At 42.2% G+C, this 9176-nt stretch overlaps 1 long non-coding RNA gene across 1 annotated transcript; it reads left to right on the forward strand.

Moving 5' to 3' along the window:
• The first annotated feature begins 717 nt into the window (after window positions 1–717).
• On the forward strand, window positions 718–7813 carry LOC109187061. The gene is made up of 3 exons (XR_002055217.1): window positions 718–790; window positions 901–968; window positions 7799–7813. It is a non-coding gene; the product is annotated as an uncharacterized LOC109187061 (long non-coding RNA).
• The last annotated feature ends 1363 nt before the right edge of the window (window positions 7814–9176 follow it).

A 9176-nucleotide genomic window follows, 5' to 3' on the forward strand; every position in this document is an offset into this window, starting at 1 on the left:
CTTTTATTTAATATTTATTCTCGATATATTCCAAACCCGCCATCGTTTCCTTAAGCACAAAAGTTAAACTAGTTACTCCTCGTGGGATCGATCCTTACTCTCGCTACTACATTTGTAAGGTTTTAATTTGGGAGCCTACGACAGCTCACCAGTGTGACAATCTTGGTGCTACATATATGTGTGCAAATCCCATGTTCCATGCTCGTACCAAGCACGTAGAGATAGACTATCACTTTGTTAGAAACAGAGTTGCTACTGGAGATATTCAACTCAACTTCATCTTAACAAAGGATCAGCTTGCAGACATATTTACTAAAGCCTTGCCTAGTCCTAGATTTTCTTTTCTTATGGACAAGCTACAGGTTACTAGTATACCCTGTGTTTGAGGGGAAGTATTTTTTTTTTTTTTTTTAAGGGGGAGTATTAGGACTAGTTTTATGACTTTTTGTATTTGAGTCATATAATTATGACTCCCTATCCTAGTCTTCCTATGATTCCCTTTGTATACATTCCCTATCTGTACAATTTTAATTACTGTTCATTCAATATAGTTAGTTTCTTCCAGTTCTATCACTATAACCAAATTAGTCAAATCAATATAGTACATGATCATTTTGGTAAATTTTTCTGTAATCCTCTATTTGGCTATTCCTCTTCGAGTCGACGAGTCTTCCTCCCTCACGAGTCACAATTGTCAACAGACGACTCATGACTCACGGGTCACCGAGCTGAATTTCAACGGAATTTGATAAACTTCGTAATTTTTTTACACCTAGTTGCACGAGAAATGGTGGGTGCTGTCACAATTCACCTCAAATTTTTTGTTTGATTTAACTTATTTTAACAATGTGGATTTCTTTTGGATGATTTGCATTGTGATTCAATCCCCAATTTGATTAGGGATTAAGTTCGTGAAAGCTAAATCTACGAAACTACAAGCAAGTGAAACAGATAGCATTGAACTCAGTGTAAGAACTCTTTCCCCCTATCCTTTGCCTCTGCTCACTCCTTCATTTGTTCTTTATCATTATATGTATTCCCTTCCAAAGTAAGAATTTGTTGGACACTTGAGAAAAATGCAATAGTAGGATGAGTAGTTTATACTTCTACAGTTCTACAAGAATGTTGTTTGTAATTACTCTGCATTTGGGCAGCAAACTCCTTTGAGACAAAATAACTGAGTTGCATTCTAATCTTTAGTTAATATCTTATTTTTTTTTTGTTCTTGACTCTTCCTTTTCAATTTTTATCCTAAACTTCTTTTTTCTTTCAGGCTAGCAAGAAAATTGCTGATGCAAACTCCTTTGAGACTATTTTTATTCAGATTGATGATTTTAGGTTTATAAATACAAGCAGGTAGTATAAGTGGCTAGGTTATACTCTTTGTCTCTTTCAATAGAAATTATTTATTCATGATCTTTCTTTGGAACGGAAATACAAGTGGCAAACTTTCTTAGAAACAGTAATACAAGTGGCAAACTTTAGGCACTAAAGGTTCAATTTCAACATTCCATTGCAGTGTCAATGTGCCATTTCCATATCGTATCTTCACTAGAATTCTGAATTCAATATGAGTTTGCATGATATTCTTATTTTACTAAAAGCAAATCTTCCTTTGACTTATTAAATGGATTATTATGCACTCTTTGGAAACCAGGCTTTGAGGTTTTCCTCAAATTTTCTGGATCCTAAATGTCAAATACACATTGTGCTTGTAATTTTTGAATTACTTTCATTGGTCTATCTACTTGAGGAAATATAAGATTCTCAGAATCATTTGTAGCCATTGATTTGCAAGATCCATTAGATTAAATTATGGCTCTTTAAATTTTGTAACATGAAAAAGGGGTTTATGGAGAATATTTTCCACAACTCTTACTGTCTCAATTAATATTTGCCCTTCCTCTCATGAAATTGAGTTCGATGGGTGGGGGGGGGGGGGGATACTATTGAGACTTAGTTAATAGTTGTTGTTGTTTACCTAGTCTTTGGGTTCTGTTTAACTAGCTCACTGGTTGTGTGGGATGTTGGCTATTTATTCCTCTTCTCTGTTAATGGTTAGATGTGTTCATTTTGCCACTCTCACATGGTTTCAGAGCCACTGCTCTAACGAGAATTTTTTTTTCTTTTCCCTTTCCCCTTCCTCGTTCTCTCATGGCTGCCACAACCCAAACCAGCATCGTTCAAATATATGCCCCGTCTCACCTGCCGATCAAACTTACCAACTCCAACTTCCCCATTTGGAGGAAACAGGTGGAGTACACGCTGACCGGCCTAGACCTCGTCGGCTACGTTGATGGCACCATATCAGCTTCGGCTAAATTCACTGACGCCGCACAGACAAGCTCGAACCCAGCCTGCACGACATGGTATCGACATGATCAAATAATTCAGAGTGTGATCCTAGGCAGCTTGACAGACACACTCCAACCTGTGGTTTCGTCAGCATCATCTGTGCGTGATGCCTGGATCCGGTTATCCACTACCTGTGCCGCTTCCTCCAGGGGACGAATTGTTTTACTGAAAGCGAAACTTGCGAAGAATCCCAAAGGTAACCGGTCCGTTAACTCATACATGCGAGAGATGCGGACTATTGCGGATGATCTGGCACTTGCCCAAAGTCCGATAAGTGAAGAGGATCTGGGCGTTCACATATTCACTCAATTAGGTGACGACTACAATCCGGTTGTGGCGGCGCTCCGTGTTCGATGTGAGGCCATCTCATTTGGAGAACTGCATGATGTTCTTACGGACTATGAACGCCTGCTACAAGCTAACGATGCAGCGTCTCAGGTTCACGTGCTCACGGCTAATGCCACGCAACGACGCTCTAATGGTGCAACAGACTCTACGTTCCATTCAAGTACTCGGCGTGGTCGCGGTGGTGCAAACTCTAGTGGGCGGCAAGGCTATGCGCGACAAACCGGGAACCGTTCAAATCGGTACTGCAATTACTGCGATTACCCCGGACATGACACGAAATATTGTCCCAAGCTGGCCAAATTCTTGAAAGAAAACAACGTGGTTGTTGTTGAACCCCAAGGCAGTGGTCACCAGTCACCTACGGTGCACACTACTGCCACTAGCTCCACACCGTCTCAGTCGTAGCTCATGGACTCAGGGGCCTCACATCATACGATTAATGACCCTATGTCCCTGCATTACCTTTCGGAGTACACATTTCCGGATGAAATTATTCTGGGAGATGGTAAGTCCTTGCGTATATCACATACTGGGTCAGTTTCTCTTCCCTATGCGAACCATTCACTTCTTTTATTAGATGTCTTATGCGTTCCAAATTTGCAAAAAAAATTGGTCTCTGTTTCTAAACTCTGCCAGACTAACTCAGTTTCGGTTGAATTTTTTGATTCATATTTTTTGATTAAGGATCGAGTTTCGGGCACACCCCTAGTTTGCGGTCCGTTTTGAATGACGTTTATTGCATTCCATTTCAGAAGTGTCAAGTTAATACCACAACCTCAGTTTCTAAGTTGCATCATCAGTATGGTCATCCCAGCCACAGAGTTCTGGCTTCCATTCTCAAGAGTAATAATGTGCACTTTGATCGTAGTGCACTCGAGATGTTTTCATGAACTTCGTGTCACGTAAATAAAACTCATAAATTGCCATTTTCGTTTAACTCTATGACCAGCTCTAAGCCGTTAGAACTTATATATACAGATGTTTGGAGTTCGTCAACGGTCTCTGTTGATGCTTTTAAGTACTATGTTAGTTTTATAGACCACTACACAAAGTATGTCTGGTTGTATCCATTAAAACTCAAGTCTGATGTCCATAAAGTGTTTTGCAGTTTAAGTCCATGGTCGAAAATTATTTTGGCCACATGATAATCTCTGTCTTTTCAGATAATGGAGGTGAATACACCAGGTTGGTTCCAACATTCAATAGTATGGGGATTTCACACTTTATGTCACCTCCCCATACCCCGGAACACAACGGTTCTGCAGAGAGGCGACACAGACACATAGTGGAAAGTGGTATGGCGCTCTTACACTTTGCGTCTATGCCATCAGTGTACTGGTCGTATGCCTTCCAAACGGCGGTGTATTTAATCAACCGTATGCCTACTCCTATTCTACATAATTCCTCCCCGTACAAAAAGTTGTTCAACAAAGAACCTAATTACGCCAAAATTTGACCTTTTGGGTGTCTGTGCTTTCCATGGTTAAAACCATATTTTCCTGGTAAGTTAAGACCAAAGTCACTCCCCTGAGCTAGAGAACTCAGGTGCACAGGCTAATTATCTAAAATCCTTAATAATGTCAATACATACGCATGGCACGCAGGCCAAAAGGGAACTATCTACTCTACACTTCCAATCTCTAGCGCGCTCCAGTGTCTACTCATCCGTGCCTGAAAGCCAAATATATCTGTTCAGCGAGAGATGCTGGTAACCCACTCCAACGCGTTGAAATACATTATAGATAGATATATATATATAGATATATGAAAAGTCATTTCGAAGCAGGAAGATATATACTTAAGTGCACTACTTTAAAACCAGGAATAGACTCAGCAATTAGGGACAAACACATCAAATAATAAATACTTATGTAGAGATAGTATCACCAGGAATACAGATTTCAGGTCACCAATCATTTTTTCAATTCCAAACACATCATCATCCAATCGTCATTCATATCACATAATCATTGATGGCGCCACGGGACCAATCGCATGCCCCGAACATGAGGGTTAATGCTTATAGCATTAACACGGCCCCGCAGCACCCTACCTCAGCACCGTGGTACGAGGGGAGTTGATCGCAACCAACCCTTTGAGAACCGCTGACAAACTCAACGCCGGACCACGATCCGACACACCGGTGACGCACACAGTCGATGGACCGCGATCCCCTTTCCAAGGGGGGACTTACGACCCTACACACCGTCAATGCGCACAGTCGGTGGACCATAGCGGATCAAGCCTGGCTTACTGCTGAGCTATACTCAGTCGGTGGGCGAAGATCCTTGGAGACTATGGCCCTACACACCGCTGTCCCATCATTCGGTGGATCGCAGCCAACCGTAGCCCTACACACCGCCTGATTACTCAGGTCGGTGGACTACAACCTTCCTCGGCTTATTGGCCCTACACACCGTCCTGGCGCGTTCAGGTCCGGTGGGTCATAGCACCGAGGCCCATATTTGGACCTGTAGTCCAAGAAGTGTATCAATTTGGCCTTAGCCACTTCTGAGCCGTAGCTCAGGAACAATCCATTAGCCTTCAGCCACTTCCGAACCTTCAGTCCGGGAACAATCCATTCGGTCTTCAACTGACTTCCGAACCTTAGTCCGGGAACCACCCAATTGGCCTATAGCCAAAATGGGGGATCATGCAACACATAACACGTAGGAACACGTAATAGCATATTGGGAGGGGAAAGACGTATAAATAAACTTACGTGTGATCATTCACATACTAAGAATAATTCCTAAGGGCTCATACACCTTCCACCTAGGTCCACGGGTTACCAATTCAACTAGCATGCAATTCCTAAGACTCTTTTATCCTACGAACGACACCCGAAACATCAAACTAGACTCAGGCACGACAAACGGGGTCCGTTGGGACACCACGGGGGATGGGGAACATCAAACGGGGAAGCCGGGGACCCGGGGTGGGGTACGAACCAGCGGGTAGCCGGTGGGTGGGGGTCACCTGCCGGCTGCCCGCCGGAGGGCACTGTTCCGGGCAGCGGGTTGCCGGCGGGCAGTCGGTTGCCCGCTGCCGGGCAGTGCCCCTTTGGGAAGCGGGAAGGTGGTGGGTTCCCCCACCCCCACCTACCCCCCGCTGACTCTTTACTCATATACTCGTCCCGGGAACCTTCGTGGAACCCGAAACCATGCTTAGACACTTTTAAACGCAAATAACAACATCACGTAAGCAATTAACGGATCGAAAGCAAAAATCACGTAGGACTTATCCTATTACGACTTCTAAATATAAACAACACCCGAACATGCGAATTCCCACCCAAATATAAATCAAGAACATCACAATTCAAATTCCCAATCCAACCTAGGGCTCTAATCCCACCCAAATCATCAAAAACATATTTTATCATCAAGAAATATCAAGATTCGTCAAGAATCATCATATCATAATCAAGAACTTCTTTTTAACATCAAGATTATCAAGAAAGCATATAAATCATCCTATCAATCATCAAGAACATAACACAATTATCATAGAAGAATTCAATCAAGACGCAAGAATATAGAGGGAGGCCAAGGAAGGAGATTATAACGAAGAAAATAGGTTTTGTTGAGACATGGGTTACCTCTTAGCCTTAATTAATTTCCTTGGCTATGAAGGGTCTTTCTTTAAGATTTCTCCTTTCTTGATTTCTCCTAAGGGAATTCTTGGAACTTCTTGTGTGGTGAAAGATTATTTGTGGTGTGTGGTCTAGGTGCCTCCTATGACCCTATATATATATATATATATATATATATATATATATATATATATATATATATATATATTCCCAAGAGTCCTAATTGGGGTCTAAATATTATGGGCTTGCTAATTCTATTCCTTATAGGACTAAGGGGTTGGTTATAGGGATGTGGGCCTATGGACTATGGTGGACCTTTCCTAGTTGATTAATGGGTTTTTAATTCTCTTTTTAGGGCAAGTGATTAAATATTTGGTTAGGGTTAGGGGTCGTAATACGGGGTGTTACAGTTTGATGCCACGATGTAAAGGCAAGCCATTGGACGGTTGCAGTACTTGGCGGTTACCAGACCGGACATTGCGTCTCCCGTCCACCACTTAGCTCAATTTATGTCCTCTCCCACTGAGCTTCACTGGCAGGCAGTGAAACGCGTTCTTCGTTACCCGAAGGGTACGCTGCATCATGGGTTACGTTTTCACAGGGGTCATTCTCTTTCCTTGATGTCCTATTCAGACTCAGACTGGGGTGGCGCTCGTGATGGGGATCGCTCCACCACAGCCTATGTGGTCTATCTTGGTCCGAATGTAGTGTCCTGGAAGTCGTCCAAACAGCGCTCTGTGTCGCGGTCTTCTACGGAAGTGGAGTTTCGGGGGCTGGCTAATTCCGTTGCCGAGGTAATGTGGATTCAGAATCTATTGCGAGAACTTGGGGTCCGGTTACGTGTTTCACCGGTTCTGGTTACTGACAACTTGAGTGTTTCTTATGTTTATAAGAACCCGGTGTTTCACTCGCGGATGAAACATTTAGCCCTCGATTATTTCTTTGTTCGTGAACAGGTGTCCTCTGGCTCGCTGCGTGTGGCGTATGTGAAGTCGACATAATAGGTTGCCGATCTTCTGACAAAGCTGCTTGGCTACCAACTGTTTATTAAGTTCGGCACCAAGATTGGGCTTACCGATGGTACGCCGATCTTGCGGGGGCGTATTGAGACTTAGTTAATAGTTGTTGTTGTTTACCTAGTTTTTGGGTTCTGTTTAACTAGCTCTCTGGTTGTGTGGGATGTTGGCTATTTATTCCCCTTCTCTGTTAATGAATAAATGTGTTCATTTTGCCACTCTCACAGATACAATAAGATACAAGATGTAAAATTCATTGAAACATTGAGCAATTCATGAGACCGGCCTGTTTTGTTTTTTGTTATTCTGGTCATGTTGGTTTTTGTTTTTTTTTTTTAATAAATATATAAGCTACTCAAAATTGTGTGAAATTTTCATCACTCTATAATAACACTGAATTGATTTTCCTTCCCCTTCCTTCTGATGAAGCATAGTAATGCATTAGTTTAGCAAATTTTATGATAATTTTTGTTTATCCATTTAGATATGCAATGAGAATACAAGATCTTTTCAAGAAGTGCTTTATTATATACATCACATTTGTAACACCCCCCTCAAACACGACCTATATAAAAGGCCTTACACCTGCAGATCATACAACAAAACTAGCACAGCGGAAGATAAAACGAAAACTGGATAGAAGAAATCCAAACAGGGTGTTATGCCACGTCTACCAAACACGGTAAACGCTACGGCGATCAATCTGCAAGTGTATACATCTATCCCAAAAGGTAACAGACTAACACTACAACGGCACACAGGCCACAAAACAAAGGTAAAGGTACTAGACTATCGGCCACTAAAATCGCGCTCGTCTAGACATCACCTGAAAGATACAAAGATAAACATTGGGACGACGCCCGGACAGCGATAATGCTGGTAACCCACCAATACCTGTTAAGTATCATACATAGGTAGGGTATATACAAAAATCATTTCGAAACGGAATACATATATATATAAGTGTAAAACCAAGAGTAAACACCAACTCAAGACTCAACACTCATCAATAAATACCACGGGAACACATCCCAAGACCACAACAACGACACCACAAGGACCAAGACACGACAATCGGCAACACATGCCTAGGAAACACATGCCTTTGTGACTACACACGTCACAAGAGATAACACACAACCACGGCTACACAAGCCCTCGTGACATCACCCGCCACGAGTTGATATGCCTTCCTTATGCCCTGTTCCAACCTTATGGCTACCCCCAACCTTATATCTAGTTCCAACCTTTACCTCCAGGATCCCTGTACATACAGTCCAACCTTATTCCCCCGGGAACAGTCGTTCCCCCTCCAACAGTCCTCCAACAAAGCCGCCGATTCATAGTACACGAGGTAACGTACACGCACATGGAACACATGCCCGGATAACACCTGTTATCCCCCAAAAACGTGAACCTTACACAAAGGCCACAGCTCCATTGTGACACCCCAAAAATCCACATTTAATCCATGGATTAATTGAGTAATTAATCCTATTTTATTTGAGGAATTAATTCCTAAAATTCTGATTTTTAATACTCAAGGACTAGTATTTGACTAGTCAACCTTAAAGTTGTGTTGTACGGTGAGCTTTGAGGGGAGTTCCCTTGTTCCTTACACATTCTAAAGGTTTGTAAGGGTATTCTTGACTATTCACCAAGAGTTAGTATTGTAACCTAACCTAGAAGACTTCTTCATTTCATTCCTTACAATTCCTAGAAATTAGCTCTACCTTCTCTCTAGAAAAGAATTGTAGCTTATTCTCCAAGCCAAGTTGAGACCCTTGTCAAGATACCAAGATTCAACCTTTCACCTATTTGGGCATCTAGGAGGGTAAGATCTAAGTCCATCTTGTGTTTTT

The sequence above is a fragment of the Ipomoea nil genome, unplaced genomic scaffold (assembly GCF_001879475.1).
Source record: "Ipomoea nil cultivar Tokyo-kokei standard unplaced genomic scaffold, Asagao_1.1 scaffold1416, whole genome shotgun sequence".
NCBI classification, from domain to species: Eukaryota; Viridiplantae; Streptophyta; class Magnoliopsida; order Solanales; family Convolvulaceae; genus Ipomoea; species Ipomoea nil.